Source organism: Chiloscyllium plagiosum, unplaced genomic scaffold (assembly GCF_037043375.1).
Source record: "Chiloscyllium plagiosum isolate Xiang-an unplaced genomic scaffold, Cpla_swu_hap1 HiC_scaffold_48, whole genome shotgun sequence".
Classification (NCBI taxonomy): Eukaryota; Metazoa; Chordata; class Chondrichthyes; order Orectolobiformes; family Hemiscylliidae; genus Chiloscyllium; species Chiloscyllium plagiosum.
In genome coordinates, this window is record NW_028270186.1 from 5,827,505 (window position 1) to 5,843,983 (window position 16,479).

Consider the following 16,479-nt stretch of genomic DNA (forward strand, 5'->3'; position numbering starts at 1 on the left):
CTCTGTCCCCATTTCCCACTTCCCCAGCCCATATCAGATACCCACTGACAGATTTATAGTGGGGGATGTGGGGTGATCAACACAACTTTCGGTCACCTCAAACCTTTCAGTGGAAAATGGCCAGTTTCCCCAGGATCGTCTCTCCGTTAGGTGTGGATTGTTGATCGGAATTTAGAATTTTGCATCCTTAACTATTTTTTTAACCCTGTGTAGAGTGAGCTTTTCTCTCAGTCTGTGTGTTTGAAGACCATGTGTTATCTCTGAGGCAACATCCATCTCGTAATTCATATGTTTTTTAAAAAAAACATCGCTTCTTCAAGTTCTCTCCTTTGGACATCTGTTCACCACATTAGATCAGTTCTGTTGTGCTCTGTGTCTGAAACAAAAGTGTTGTCAGTTCATGTTTTCAGCTGTTGAAAACTGTCCAAAAGTTATGATCTTTCACCTCCTTGTCCTAGTTTTAACTCTAACCGTGCTCCCCAGAGAAACAAAGTCTTGGAAGAGCCAAAAAAGAACAAAACTTGGGATTAAAAAGCACTCCAGATTGGGAGCCAGTCCGAACTGCATTGTTGGTGAGGACAGGGAGTTTAATTCTGGTTTAACATCCCCAGCTGGAGCAAGAGGGAAAGGGACCATGTTTCCACTGAGAGACACAGAGTGAGGGCAATAACAAGAGGACTGGTTGTTGGATTTAACCTAAGGGTCACCCAAGCTGAAGATAACTTAACCCAAAGTGGGAATTGAACTCACACCATTAACACCAAACCTGTGTAATAAATCAGCCATCCAACCAGCTGAGCTAAACAACTTGACACTAATCAACTCAGAGCGGAATGTTTGATCTGGCATCTCATACCCTTGAATCTCTCTGGTTTTAACCCTGCGTTGACCCACAGTGTGAACTCAAGAATGATTATAGATTCAAAGGCACGGCAGGAGGCCTTTCAGGCCCACAATGTCCATGCTGGTTTGCTGAAAGAGCTGTCCAGTTATACAATCCCTACAGTGTGGAAGCAGGCCATTCGGCCCATTAAGTCTACACTGATCCTCCCTGTACCTATGGTGCAACGGTAGTGCCCCTGCCTGGATGCTGGGTGGCCCTAGCACCTGCTACACAGGTGTACCATGACATATCGGACCAGGTTGATCAGAAAGGACATGGAGGGAAGAGGGCCCCTTTCCCTTTAAAAAGATGCCTCCTCAGCTCAAACAGCTATTTCACTGTTTGCCAAGTGAGAGGAGGCTGCTGGCTGCAATAGGCACCAGTTGGGATTTCTGAAGAGAGAGAGAGAGAGAGAGAGAGAGAGCAAGTTTGAAATGGTGGTGGCTCTCAAAGTTACACTTAACAAGGGAACTGGTCCTCATGTCCCCATCTCTAGCTATGCCTGTGTCTTCAGTGGTTCTCATGGGACAGGTCAAACCCACCCTGAGAGACCACAAAACCTACTCTCAATGCCACTTACTTCAGTGCACTCCCTGATCCCTTCTCACTCCCCACACCTTTGTGTCTCATCAGGAATTCTGGGCTCCACCACGCTCAGCTACAAAACCTTTCCCAGATTTTGGCATTGCGGTGCTACCCTGTCCTCAGTGCTTGGGCAAGGTGGGGTGGACAGCACAATGGTGACATTGCTGGCAAGTTCCTGATTTCACCACATGCCACTGGTACCATAACACAACACAGTCTGTGCAACACACTGGGCACCACCAGTCAAAGTGCAGAATTTCCTTTGAATGGAATGAGTTTGTACACAAATGAATACAGTGAAAAGAGTTGTGCATTCACCACTTCTGGCACTTCCTTAGATACAAAGGGACCTCGGTACCAATTCTTAAGAACAAATTCTTTGGGAAAAAACATAAAAGCTAAAGAAGTATGAAGTCCAGCTTTGCAGATGAGTTGAGGAATAGGTTGGAATTCTTGTCCTGTGGGGTTGAATTTGGGTCTGTGTTACAAACTGTGATAATAAGAGTGTCTGAATCCAATCAGTTGCACTGACTTTGCTCTCCTCTTGTTTGGATACTTTGTGGTCTCATTTTATTGGCTTGGTAAATTGGTTTTATTGGCATGGGTTTATACATGACAGATGTTCACTGGTCTGCGATGGTCTCTGCTTGCAACAGTGCACAGTCTAACTGAGGTCAAGGAAGAGGTTGTACCAAAACTGATCTTACATCCCTCAAACCTTCCTTTTCAAACCCAGCCATGACCCTGGCCAATCCTACCCCACTTTGTGATCTCTTCATGACAAATGTTCCCACATCATTGATCGCTTCCTCCGACATGGCTTTCACATTCACCAACCCTGTTCTGTCCTTTACAATATGCTATCCTGAAACTGTCCAGCTCATCAACTCTTATCTGTGCTTTTAAAAACATGGTCAGAATCTCTTGCCCACACCTTCTTCTCCTTTACTTTACAATGGTGCCTTTCATCCCAGTTACAAATGCTTAATGACCAAGTAACACTCACTGAAACACAAAATACTATCAATTTGTTTGTACAATTTCTTCGGTGGACAGGAAATAAAATTGGCATTAATTCAAAGTGCTGAGAGATTTCTAGGTGTTGGCTGAGTGCTCAGACAGATTCAGAAAACATCCAAAGAGAAACCCACATTGGTTAGGCCACTGTTGGAATATTGTGTGCAATTCTGGTCTCCTTCCTATCGGAAAGATGTTGTGAAACTTGAAAGTGTTCAGAAAAGATTTACAAGGATGTTGCTAGGGTTGGAGGATTTGAGCTACAGGGAGAGGCTGAACAGGCTGGGGCTGTTTTCCCTGGAGCGTCGGAGGCTAAGGGGTGACCTTATAGCGGAATACAAAATTATGAGGGGCATGGATAGAATAAATAGAGGAGGTCTTTTCCCTGGGGTGGGGGAGTCCAGAACTAGGGTGAGGGGCGAAAGATATAAAAGAGACCTAAGGGGCAACTTTTTCACTCAGAGGGTGGTACGTGTATGGAATGAGCTGCCAGAGGAAGTGGTGGACACTAGTACAATTGCAACATTTAAAAGGCATTTGGATGGGTATATGAATAGGAAGGGTTTGGAGGGATATGGGCCAGGTGCTGGCAGGTGGGACTAGATTGGGTTGGGATATCTGGTTGGCATGGACGGGTTGGACCGAAGGGTCTGTTTCCATGCTGTACATCTCTATGACTCTATGACCCCAGTTTAGAGACCAGAGGCAGCAAGCGATTTGGAAAGGGGATTGGAGCCCAGGATTAAGGCACACGTGCTCCACCTGTGTGCGGGGGTCCTTTTCGGAGAGAAGCTGAAACAAGATGAACTGTTCTCACCTTATCTCAGCAAGGAGGCAGTGACTTTGGAGACAGTGTCACAAAAGGTGCACCAGATTCATTCCCGGAGCCAGACAATTCACCCACTACACGGGGTGGGGGTGGGTGGGGGGGGGGTGTTGTACAGAGTAGGGCGAGACTGTCCACAGCTTTGGAAGTAGGAATTTGTTTCAGTGAAAACTGAGGATGCTGGACAGGATAGAATGCAAGCGATTTGTTTCCCCTGATTGGCCAGCCTGGAACAAGGGGTGCCTTGTCTCAGTTTCAGGGGTTCGTCATTTAACACTGAGATGAGGAGACCTCTCTTTACTCTTCCAATCTCTCCCCAACGAAACTGTGACAGCTCTGTCATTGTGTATACCCAGGACTGAAGTGGACTCATCTTTGAATCTTCCAGAAATGAAAGGATATTTGAGTGGGGGCATCGATGGGACACACACAGTTGAGATCAAAGGTCAGCCAAGACCTTGAAGAGATGGAGAAAACGCAGGAGCTCATGAGGTTGACAACTGTCCCTCTGACATGCATTGCTTCACAACTTGGGGGGCTCCTTCTCAGTTCGGAGACAGAGTCAGACAACATGGAAACAGACCCTTCAGCCCAACTAGTCCGTGCTGACCATCATCCCAAACTAAACTGGTCCCACCAGCCTGCTCCTGGCCCATATCCCTCTGATGCTTTCCTATTCATCGACTTATCCAAATATCTTTTTGACAATTGTACCCACATCCACCACCTCCTCAGGAAATTCATTCCACGCATAAACCACGCTGTGTATAAAACATTTGCCATCATGCCTTTTTAATCTCGCTCCTCTCACCGTAAACATGTGCCCCCAATCTTGAAATTCCCCTTCCTAGGGGAAAGATAACTGCCATTAACTATCTGCATCCCTCATTATTTTATAAACCCTCTCAACCGATGTTCTAATAAAAAGTGTCCCAGGCTTCCTTTATAACTGACATCTCCCATATTTGGCATCATTTTCACTTTCACTGTGTACACCTGTATAGGTTCATCCATTTTCTGCTCAGGGCAAATCTCAAGGTGTTTCTAAGTCATGTCATGACAGTAACTGTGCACCTCTGCCTTCAGCAGCGTGAACTCTGACCCTCCAGCACACAGTCTGTCTCTTTCACACATTCCCTGAGGTCACTGTTCCATTGTAGCATATTTCAGGAGGTGCATCAGAAAAACCATAAAACTCTTTCTTTGCACTAACAGCTTTAGTTGTTCTGGTGAACTCAGATGGGTTAAAACGTCAGCCTTTGGCCATGTTCCCTTTCCAAAATGACTAGTTTTCAACTCTCAACCTGTCTGCACTTGACCACACAAGAACAGAGTCACTGGCTGGGCCTGAGATAGTTATGACTGTGAAACCACTCAGAGAGGAGCCATTTCTGCTAATTACTACTGTGGGTTGTGGCTATCAGATAGCTACCACTTTATGAAGTGAAGCTTTGCAATCACAGTATTTTCACTGATGGAAAGGTGGAGCCCTGAGGATCCTGATTCTAGATTTAAGAACCAAGCTTTGACCACAACAACAGTTAGTCCTCACTTCAGAGACCCTTCTGTTTGAAGCTCATGGGAGTCTCTACCCTAACTCTCCCCTTCCTATCTAAAAGGTTACTTTGCAAACACTTCTTCACAAATCCAAAGTTCTGTTTGTCCCACTCTCTTCCGAGATTCCTCCAGCTCCCCTATGCTTTTTGCAAACGTTTCTGACAACCTCTCTCTGCAGCCAGACCTTTGCTGATTTGCCTGTAGGTTCTTGTGTCTGTGGGTCACCTCACATCTCCCTGTTCAGGTCCATTGGTGACACACCTCGCACAGTTTTCTGAAGGTGGGACATCACCAATATTTGGTCAGAAATACTGCACACCACCTTTCCACCTAGATTTCGGTCACTTTGGTTTCTCCCACCCGCCAATGGTGCAATTCCCTTTCTCAGTGTGGTTGTAAAAAGCAGGCACTTATAAAATGAAAAAGGAAGGAAGGTGAGAAAGTTGCTGTTCTTTTCTTCCCCTGGTCTGATGTTCATGTGTGGAATTACAACACTGCAATCTCATTATTTCAACTGAGGGATCAGTGCAAAATCTGATACTGCTGGGAAAGTGACTAAGAGCTTTAACAGCCTGCACTGCTCAGGTCTTTAATGGCATGTGCTTTCTGGTGAAAGTGCACTGGTGTGCTGCATTAGTCAGGCTGTGTATAATGTTCACGGTGCTTCATCTGATTTTACTGGAGGGAGGTGAAAGGCTGTGATACAGTCTCCGCTCTCTCTGCTGGGTAAGGTGGCTGGGCTCAAAGGTAGACTCCCCACCCCTCCATCCCCTTCCCCGTGGAGGCCACTGTTTGAAGGACGGATGGAGAGGCAGTGAAATGTCCCTCCTTGTGACAGAAGCTAATGGTCAGAGTGCGTCATCTGGACTGTCGGGGTCACACAGGACTGGGACCCAAGGGAGGAAGGTTCAAATGGAGTCTCTGTCAGGAGTTAGTCACTTGGCATGATTGTAGGTTTCAGTTCCCATCTGGTAAATACTCCCACCACCTGGTTACTATATTAATCTAGCCTTCCCGAACTGGCATTGTGAACTGACTTTGACTTTGTGCTCCCATTCTCAACACTGTGGATTCAGTTCTGCTTGGTGGGATGAGATGATGTACAAATGTTGGAAGATGGTGAAATGTTCTGCTCTGGTGAAAACTGATTGACGTTGGTCTGAGGAATTGTTGAACACCTTGCTTTGAGATTGCAATTCCAAGCCCTACAAATACACAGTCCACAAAGTAAAATGTGGGTAAGTGTGAGGTGATGCACCTTGGCAATACAAAACCAGGCAGGCAGATTATTCCCTGAATGGTGAAACATTGGGAAAGGGCTGGTGCACAGAAACTTGGATGTCTCTATGCACCAGTTACTGAAGGTAACCGTGCAGCAGCCAGTGAAGAAGCTAAATGATAAGGTGACCTTCATAGTGAGAGGATTCAAGTTCATTGCTGCAATTGGACAGGACATGGGTGGGCCCACAGCTGCAGTGTTGTGTGCAGTTTTGGTCTCCTTACCTGAGGGAGGATGTATGGTGATGTCAGTGAAGGTTTACCAGACTGAGTCCTGGATCAGTTAGGACCATACTCACTGGTGTTGAGGAGAATGGGGGGGGATGTCTCATACACAACAACCGATAAAATACTAACATCCTGTTACAGCATAAACATAGAATGGATGTCCCTGCTGAGCGGGGTGGGGGTGTGGGGGCTGGGGGCGGGAGGTGTCCAGACCCAGGGCTCACAGTCTGAGGATACAGGGTAGGACTGAGCTGTGGAGAAATGTCTTCACCCAGAGAGTGGGGAGCCTGTGGGATTCACTGTCACTGAAAGAGTTTGAGGCTGAAACATTGAATGTTATCAAGAAGGAGTTAGACCAAGTTCTTGGAGCTAAAGGAGTTGAAGGGTATGGGGAGAAAGTGGGAACGGGAGCCTGAGTTGGATGTATCAGCCACAATCACAGAAAATAGCAGAGCAAGTTCAGATGGCCAAATGGTCAACTCCTGCTCCTATTTTCAGTATTTCTGAATTGAATTGGAGTTGAATTTATTGTCACATGTACTGAGGCACAGTGAAAAGCTTTGTCTTGCGAGCAATACAGGCAGATCACAGAGTTAAGTAGCATAGGTAAGTTAATATTAGGTAAACAGCAGCAAACACAAAAACACAGGTACAGGTGAGTGTTGAGAGTTTGTGAGTCCATTCAGCATTCTAATAACAGTATGGTAGAAACTGTTACAAAACCAGCTGGTGCTTCTGTACCTTCTCCCCGATGGTAGAGGTTGGAGAAAAACATTGCCAAGGTGGGATGGATCTTTGAGAATGCTGGCGGCCTTTCCTTGACAGCGAGCCTGGTAGATGGATTCTATACATGGGAGGTTGGCCTTTGTGATTGTCCGGGCCGAGTTCACCACTCTCTGCAATGTTCTCTGATCTTAAATTGTACAGTTGCCATACCAGATAGTAATACATTCAGACAGAATGCTCTATATGGCGCACCTATAAAAGTTGGCAAGGGTATTCACCGTCATGCCAAATTTCCCCAGCTGCCTGAGGAAGAAGAGACATTGTTGGGCCTTTGTAACCAGTGCGTCCACATGAAGAGTCCAAGAAAGCTTGTTATGGATGCTCCCAGGAGTTTGACACTCTCCACTCGTTCCACCTCTGTGCTGTTAATGTGTAGTGGGGGGGATGAGTAACATCCCGCTGAAAGTCAATAATGAGTTCCTTGGTTTTGTTGGCATTGAGAGTTAGGTTGTTCTCAGTGCACCACTTTTCCAGGTCTTCCGTGCCCGAATGGCGAATTTAGGTCCTTATTTAGCCATCAACTGTGACTCCAGCCGTCAGAGAACTGCACGGTTCTGAGTTTCAAAGTTCTCATCCAGGACTTGAGCCCCATTAATCCATGCAGTACGGAGGCAGTGCTATGAAACAGTTTGGGATGTTGCAAAATGAAGCTCACTGTTTAACAAAGGAAAGACAGGAGTTGAAAATGACAACAATGTACCTGTGGGCCTGATGTGAGTGGCAGGGAAAGCCCCAGAATCTGTTATAAATGGGGCACCTAATGGGCATGGGGAAAAGAGATGTCTGCTTTTGGACAGAGTTAACGTGAATGAATGAAGGGGAAATCATGTTTGACAGAGTGGACAAGGAGGATCCAGTCGTGTATTTGTATTTTCAGAATGCTTTTGACAGCAATTAACACAGGCAGGCAGCAGCAAAGTTTAAGTGTGTGGGATTTTGGAAGAATATACCCCCTGTTGGAGTATGGTGGACAGGTCCCTGGTAGGATATGCTAGCCTTGGAGGGAGTCCAAGCTGTACTTCAGGGAATAAGATTCTACAAACTAGCCCTGTTTCCTCCGGAATTGAGAAAGTTAAGGGCGATCTGAACAAGCTGTACAAGATATTAACAGGACAAGACAGGGGAGAGGAAGATCAACCGTTCCCGCTGGTCGGAGATTGCAGAACCAGAGGGTATGTTCCTCGGGAGAGAAAGAATCCAATTTCTCAGCAGCCTCGAGACCCTAGTGGCGAGCAGCTGCCATCTCGTCAGCTCTTCTCGTTGACTGGTGGGACAGGCTGGAGGGACTGAATGGTCTCCTCCTGTTCCTGTGTTCCTCAGTGGACCATGTCTCCACAAGGAGTGTTGGTGTGTGAGTGTGCGACAGTGTGTGTTGACAGGAATGTCCACTTCATGGGAGTTACCTGTGTGGAGACACCTACAAGATGCATTGCGCAGGGAAATGACTTCATGATGATTTTTGGTATTTACTGTGGGAGTTGACAGTGTGGATGGTTGGGTGGGGGGGGGGGAACCTGAATGGCTCCTTCTTATTTCCCGGTCATGGGGGTCCTGTTGTGAATAAAACATTACTGGCAGTCACGGGGGGTGGTGGTGGGGTGAAGTTTTAACGTCCCTTTTAGGGAAGGAAGTCTGGCCTACATGTGACTCCAGACCACCCCAATGTGGTGGACTCCCACTGCCCTTTGGGACAGAAGGGATGGATCATAAACGCTGACCCAGCCAGTGGGAACAAATTAAAACGAAGGAGAGCAGTCTCCAGTCCCAGGCCAGAGGTTTGTTACTGCAGCTGCATCACCGAGGGAGTCCTGCCCCTCTCCGGTTCAGGACGGGTGAGGAAGATCCCACAGCACAATCCAACAAGGAGCAGTGGTCAATATTGATCCCCTGGTCACTGGTCCATATGTGGGTTGTGGGATGGTGCTGTGTAACTCAGTGACACTGGCTGGCTGCCATTTCTGTGATTTTGGCTGGTTTGGAACACAGAGTGATACCAACAACATGGATTCCAGTCCCATACTGGCCACGGTTAGCTTCCGTGAGCTCAGTGCGGCGCGGTGACTCAGTGGTTAGCACTGCTGACTCCCAGCGCCAGGGACCCAGCTTCGATTCCAGCCTCGGGTAACTGACTGTGTGGAGTTTGCACATTCTCCCCGTGTCTGCGTGGGCTTCCTCCCACAGTCCAAGGATGTGCATGTTCGGTGAATTGGCCATGATAAATTACCCACAGTGTTCAGGGATGTGTATGTTAGGTGCATTATTCTGGGGTAAATGTAGAGTAGTAGGGGAATGGGTCTGGGTGGGATTCTCTTCACAGCGTTAATGGGGACTTACAGTCATAGAGATGTACAGCATAGAAACAGACCCTTCGGTCCAAGCGTCCATGCCAACCAGATATCCCAACCCAATCTAGTCCCACCTGCCAGCACCTGGCCCATATCCCTCCAAACCCTTCCTATTCATATACCCATCCAAATGCCTCTTAAATGGTGCAATTGTACTAGTGTCCACCACTTCCTCTGGCAGCTCATTCCATACACCCTCTGTGTGAAAAAGTTGCTCCTTAGGTCTGTTTTATATCTTTTCCCTCTCACCCTAAACCTATGCCCTCTAGTTCTGGACTCCCCGGCCCCAGGGAAAAGACTTTGTCTATTTATCCTATCCATGCCCCTCATGATTTTGTAAACCTCTATAAGGCCACCCCTCAGCCTCCGACACTCCAGGGAAAACAGCCCCAGCCTGTTCAGCCTCTCCCTATAGCTCAAATCCAATGTCCTGTACAGCTGCAACATGACCTCCCAATTTCTGTACTCAATAAGACTTGTTGGGCCAAAGGGCCTGATTCTCTCCTCTTGCTGGAGTTAGAGTGACCCTCAAGTTAAATTCCCCACCACCATCCTCTCTCTCGCTCTCTCTCTCTCTGAGTATGTGATGAGAGGGTTTCCCCATGGCCTAGTCAGATTAAAGCGACTGTATAGGCTCTCAGCTTTAAGATGTAGTCTGTCAGGCGGTCTCCTGTCTAACACAGGATGACGATTAGTGGATGTGGACTTGCAAAATTAAAGGGAAAACTTGATGGATGAACTAAGAGAGAAGCACACTGTGGAATGACATCAAAGAGGCAGGAGAAAATCTGGCAAGCATTCCCGAGTGAAAGCTGAGCTGGCTGAAAATACGGGTCTTCTTTTCCAATCTAGGAAGGGCTGCAACCGGGAGGGGGAATGGACTCTTTCCATTTTACGTGAAGAAAATCTCCTGACACACACACACACACACACACACACTCACACACCGCCCGCTCACACACACACACACACTCACTCACACACACACACTCACACACCGCCCGCTCACTCACACACACCGCCCGCTCACACACACTGCCCGCTCACACACACCGCCCGCTCACACACCGCCCGCTCACACACACACACACACACACACACGCCCGCTCACACACACACACACACACACTTACGCCCGCTCACACACACACACACACACACTTTGGAGAATGGGGAGGACACCTGATATTTATCTTTGGAAATTTCATCTCATTAGCTCAATGCACTGGTTCACTGTGACTTTCTGTGTACCATGAGTGACATACCCCCCCTGGAGAAGCCAGTATCACATCTGCAAGGTCCCCTTTATTTACACTTGGGGAGTCTTTGACATAGGCAGGATGCAGAGCTGGCCTGAGAAATGGCAGATGAAGTTCAACCTGGATAAATGCAAAGTGATGCATTTCGGAAGGTCAAACTCGAATGCTGAATATAGGATTAAAGACAGGATTCTTGGCAGTGTGGAGGAACAGAGGGATCTAGCTGTGCAAGTACATAGATCCCTCAAAGTTGCCACCCAAGTGGATAGGGTTGTTAAGAAGGCATATGGTGTTTTGGCTTTCATTAACAGGGGGATCCAGTTTAAGAGCCGCAAGGTTTTGCTGTAGTTCTACAAGACCCTAGTGAGACCACACTTGGAATATTGTATCCAGTTCTGGTCACCCTACTATAGAAAAGATACAGATGCTTTGGAGAGGGTGCAAAGAAGGTTTACCAGGATGCTGCCTGGACTGGAGGGCTTGTCTTATGAAGAAAGGTTGAATAAGCTCAGACTTTTCTCTCTGGAGAGAAGGAGGAAGAGAGGAGACCTGATCGAGGTGTACAAAATAATGAGAGTCAATAGCCAGAGACTTTTCCCCAGGGCAGGATTGACTGGTACAAGGAGTCATAGTTTGAAATTATCAGGAGGAAGGTATAAAGGAGACGTCAGAGGTAGGTTTTTTACACAGAGAGTTGTGAATGTATGGAATGCGTTGCCAGCTGTGGTGGTGGAAGCAGAGTCATTGGGGACATTTAAGTGACTGCTGAACATGCGCATGGATAGCAGTGAATTGAGGGGTGCGTAGGTTAAATTCCTATATTTTACATTAGGATTAAACCTCAGCACAACATTGTGGGCCAAAGGGCCTGTCCTGTGCTGTACTTTTCTATGTTCTATGTTCTATGACCTAACTCCCTCAGAGCCAGCTCTCAGAGTGAGCAGAACCCCCCGACCCTCTGTTCATATCTGTCAGCCAGGGCTCCCTGATTGGACCAGGTTAACAGCCCCATGTTGGGGAACTCCGATTCTCTGTGGTCTCACTGGCTGACCCCATGATAATCCTTACCAGGAACAGGAACTGGTGCGGTTAAACACTTTCACAAGGCTTGACACGTCAGTAACCCATGGAGTTACAATGAATTGTAGATGGGAACAGCGTAAGAAATGCTCTCTGTTCACCCAAGAGAACACTAGAGAGGCCTAACAGGAGGAAGGGGGTGTCTGTCAAACAGGAAACGGTGTTTCCTGTCGCTGGAACCAGGAGACGTCATGAGCTAGAGCAGGTAGCATAGAAAGCAGCTGCAGAGAGGAAAGACAAACTGGGGACAGAGGAACTAAAGGACAACAGCTATGATGAAGCACAGGGGAAGGGACATAAAGAGGCAACAAAACAAAATGGTGCAAGGGAAATGGGAGATGTTCACAGAACAGACTGCAGTCAGAGGAAAGGCCCTTCGACCCATCGAGTCTGTGCTAACCAGAAACCATCAGCTCAGTATTCGAATCCCATTTTCCAGCACTTGGCCCATCAATGTCTGAGAAATGGAAAGGTGCAGCCAGAAGATACGGCAAGACCGGTTCAGAGAGCTGGGCCATCCGGAAAATGGGAGTGGCGTTCCTGGTCTGAAATTGGGTAAAACCGTGTGGTTCCCGAAGGGTTTATTAGAGCACCGTGGGACAGAGGGGAAGCCCAAACGAAGGTAGCTATCACTGAGGCTGTGGATCTGTCAGAATGGTGCAGGCTGTGTGCTCCATCGGTCGGTCAGTCCCTGTGGAGATGGACAGACAGACAGATACTGAGTTCATGGAGGGAGCCTAGGGGAGAACGCTCATTCACCCATCCAGTGGGTGAGAGTGAGGGTGAGGACAGGCAGGAACAGGCCCTCGCTGGGAACCCACTGCCCCGGGTATTTGTTCAAAAACAACTGAAGGAAGCAAGATGTTTGCAGTCCCTCACATCTCTGCGGCTCTGAACTGACCACAATCCACTTCACAGAGCGTCTGTGCCTTCAAAGCGTGAGTGAAGCTAATTTTCATGTGTGTTCTCAGTGGTCATGTAGAGGACTGAATGCATGCTGTGCAGTGACACAAGAGGAACAGCTTTAGGCCATTGCGCTCTTGGTGTCTGCTTTATGATTCACTGATCTGATCGAGGCTTAGAGATGGTACAGGGTAACGACCTTAACTATTTATCCTGTCCATGCCCCTCATGATTTTGTAAACCTCTATAAGGTCACCCCTCAGCCTCCGACACTCCAGGGAAAACAGCCCCATTCTCCAATCCTGGCAACATCCTTGTAATTCTTTTCTGAACCCTTTCAAGTTTCACAACATCTTTCCGATAGGAAGGAGACCAGAATTGCACGCAATATTCCAACAGTGGCCTAACCAACGTCCTGCACAGCCGCAACATGACCTCCCAACTCCTGTACTCAATACTCTGACCGATAAAGGAAAGCATCCTATCTTATCTACCTCAACTTCATTTTCCTGCTTTTCCCCCATAACTCTTGATTCTGTCTTGGATTGAAAGATTCCACAGACTCATTCCCTTATGAGAGTAGAAATTCCTCCTTGTCTCGGTCTTCAGAGGGAGACCCCTGAATGTGAGATTCCACGCTCTGACCCCAGACTGTCACAAAAAGGGAAGCAACAATTCCACATTGAGCCTGCCAAGTCCCATCAGTATCTTGTATGTTGTAGCTGGCTTGTGTCTGCTTCCTCTGGAATTCCCTCTGAAAGCAGTGCACTCCATTTCTGTTTGGAATTGGGCAACAGCAGGTGTGTGTATACGTGTGTGTGTGTACATGTGTACGTGTGTGTGTGTGTACGTGTGTGTGTGTGTACGTGTGTGTGTACGTGTGGTCACCATCCATCAATAGAGGTAATGGGAATCGGGCACTCGATCAGGGCAGCAGCAATGTCACTCCTTCCTAGATTGGTCATCTATCCAACCATCCATCCATCCTTGGGATCTTCCTATTCCACATGTCTGGTTCAGGTCCAGGGATGTGTCTGGCTGACACAGCAATCCTTTACCACTCCTCTTTACCCCGCACACGCGAATGGTGAACTGCCTTTTTGAACCACCGTTCCCCACGTGGTGTATGGATTCCCAGGGCCGGCCTGGCACATGGGCTCAAGCTGATGTTTAAATCATGGGGATCAGTGTGTCATTTCCTGTGGACACAGTGGCCTCCTTCTGCTATTTGCACTGTCAGAAACACACTTGGCTTTTGACTCAATCCAACCAATTTGTCTTTCTCTCTGATCCAAGTCCCACCTTCTCTCCTTCTTCCCTGGCACCACCTCATACTTGTGTTCTCTGCAGAATAAGCTGGGGCCTCTGAAATAGGAACAGGAGTAGACCATACAGCCCATTAGTTTTACCCTGCCATTCAAGTGGGTTAAAAAAAAAGGAAGTGTTTAGATAATGCCACACTATAACAGGTATAGCGAGGTGGCTGTTTTTGGCTGGCACAGATTGGATGGGCTGAAAGGCCTGATTCAGTGTTGCAGACCTCAATGGCTGGTCAGCTTCAATGTCAGAAGGTTCCAGAAACCCTGTCAAGTTCTGGCCTTGAACCCACTCAGTGACTGAGCTTCCACAGCACCTTCTGGGATTGAAAAGCCTCAAGATTTGTAAGCCTGTGAATAGAAAAATTCCTTCTCCCCTCAATCCCAAAAGACTTTCCATTTGATCTTGGTTTTACATTCACTTCCCCAGTCAGGGGAAGGGTCTTGTTGGAGACAGAATTCTGAGTGGATGTTACACATTGGAATTTGAATGAGATCATGCTTCAATACGGTGTGTAACACACACACACGCGCACACACACGCGCACACACACACACACACACCCACACACACACCCACACACGCGCACACCCACACACACACGCGCACACACGCACACACACGCGCACACACGCACACACACACCCACACACGCGCACACCCACACACACACCCACACACACGCGCGCACACACAGCAGCTCCATCAATCTCACGTCATCAGACAGTTCCAGGGATAATCTAGGAGAAGGTGAGGACTGCAGATGCTGGAGATCTGAGCTGAAAAATGTGTTGCTGGAAAAGCGCAGCAGGTCCGGCAGCATCCAAGGAGCAGGAGAATCGACGTTTCGGGCATGAGCCCTTTCAGGAATGGGGAAAGTGTGCCAAGCGGGCTAAGATAAAAGGTAGGGAGGAGGGACTTGGGGGAGGGGTGTTGGAAATGCAATAGGTGGAAGGAGGTTAAGGTGAGGGTGATTTGGGCAGAGGAGATGACCTGGGGTGTGCAGTGAGAGAGGGACTCACTGAAATCCTTGTAGAGGGAGGAAGGCATCCTTGCAAGAGGATTCGCAGTAGGTTAAGAGTCATGCCCGAAACATCGATTCTCCTGCTCCTTGGATGCTGCCTGACCTGCTGCGCTTTTCCAGCAACACATTTTCAGTTCCAGGGATTAGCCTAGTGAACATTTACTACTCTCCCTCTATGTCAGCTAAATCCTTCAGGACAGACACCATACATTCTGCACATGGACTACATGACTGCATCTTCAGTCTTCCATCTGATTCCTGATGCAAGGAAGGCAGACATTTGAATTTGCTTGTTCTCTAAAATCATAAAATCCCTACAGTGTGGAAACAGGCCATTTGGCCCAACACCGACCCTCCGAAGAGGTATCCCATCCAGACCATCCTCCTATTACTCTGCATTTCCCCTGACCAATTCACCTAACCTGCACACCTTTGGACTGTGGGAGGAAACCAGAGCACCCGGAGGAAACCCATGCAGACAGGGGGAGGATGTGCAAACTCCACACAGACAGTTACCGGAGACTGGAATCAAACCCAGGTCCCTGGCGCTGTGAGGCAGCAGTGCTAACCACTCAGCCACCGTGCCATCCCCTTTGGGAAAGCTGCACATTCGATGCTGAGGGGCTGCTTCCTCCTCCTTCCAGGTCCAGGTCCCTGCACCAATGGGACTGAGCGGAGGTAACATCTCTCAGCTCAGAGGAGAGTGAGCTGTCAGAATCCTCTGTCCAGAGGGACTGTGGATGTTCCCGAATGAGAGTCCTATTCAACACTACAGCTTGACAGATGGTTGGACGAGGGGGTTGGTTGGGGACGGTGATGTGCAGAAAAACAGAGTGAAGACATGTGCTAACAGCTCAGGGTCTGCTGGGTTTTGCCCTGCCTTTCATCACTGTGTTGTTATTTGACACACGGAGGTGTGTGTGTGTGTGCGCGCGCATGTGTGTATGTGGCTTGATCTTCCTCTGTCAGTTCTGAAGGTGAAGCACTCTGTCAGACTGTGAGAAGGTTAGACACAGGCCAGTGGCTTTTTGGAACCATTGAGGAAGTGGACATGTTGAGTCAATAACCTTGACAACATAGCTAAGGGAGCAAGCCACCAGCATCCTACCTGAAGAGACACTTTATAACTTGTGGAAAATGGTGCCAGCTATCTCATTTATACTGGGGCATGGGACAGAACACAGACTGGAGAGCCATCATTATATTGGCACAGAGAGAAAAGCAAGGAGAGGAAGTGGTCATGTTCGCAAAGCGCACCACTTTGACCAAGTCTGAGAGCTACCGTTCATTCAACAAGAAGTAGAGACACAACATTCCTGATAGAAGCAATCTCTGCTAACTAGGGAGGACAAGGGGAGCAGATACATGGGAACACCAGCCCCTGCAAGTTC

At 48.0% G+C, this 16,479-nt stretch overlaps 1 protein-coding gene across 2 annotated transcripts in view; it reads left to right on the top strand.

The window, feature by feature from the left end:
- The window catches only part of LOC122543053 (anthrax toxin receptor 1-like), a 143,971-nt gene that overhangs the window by 1,194 nt on the left and 126,298 nt on the right, over window positions 1–16,479 (top strand). The gene's annotated exons all lie outside the window — the stretch shown is intronic.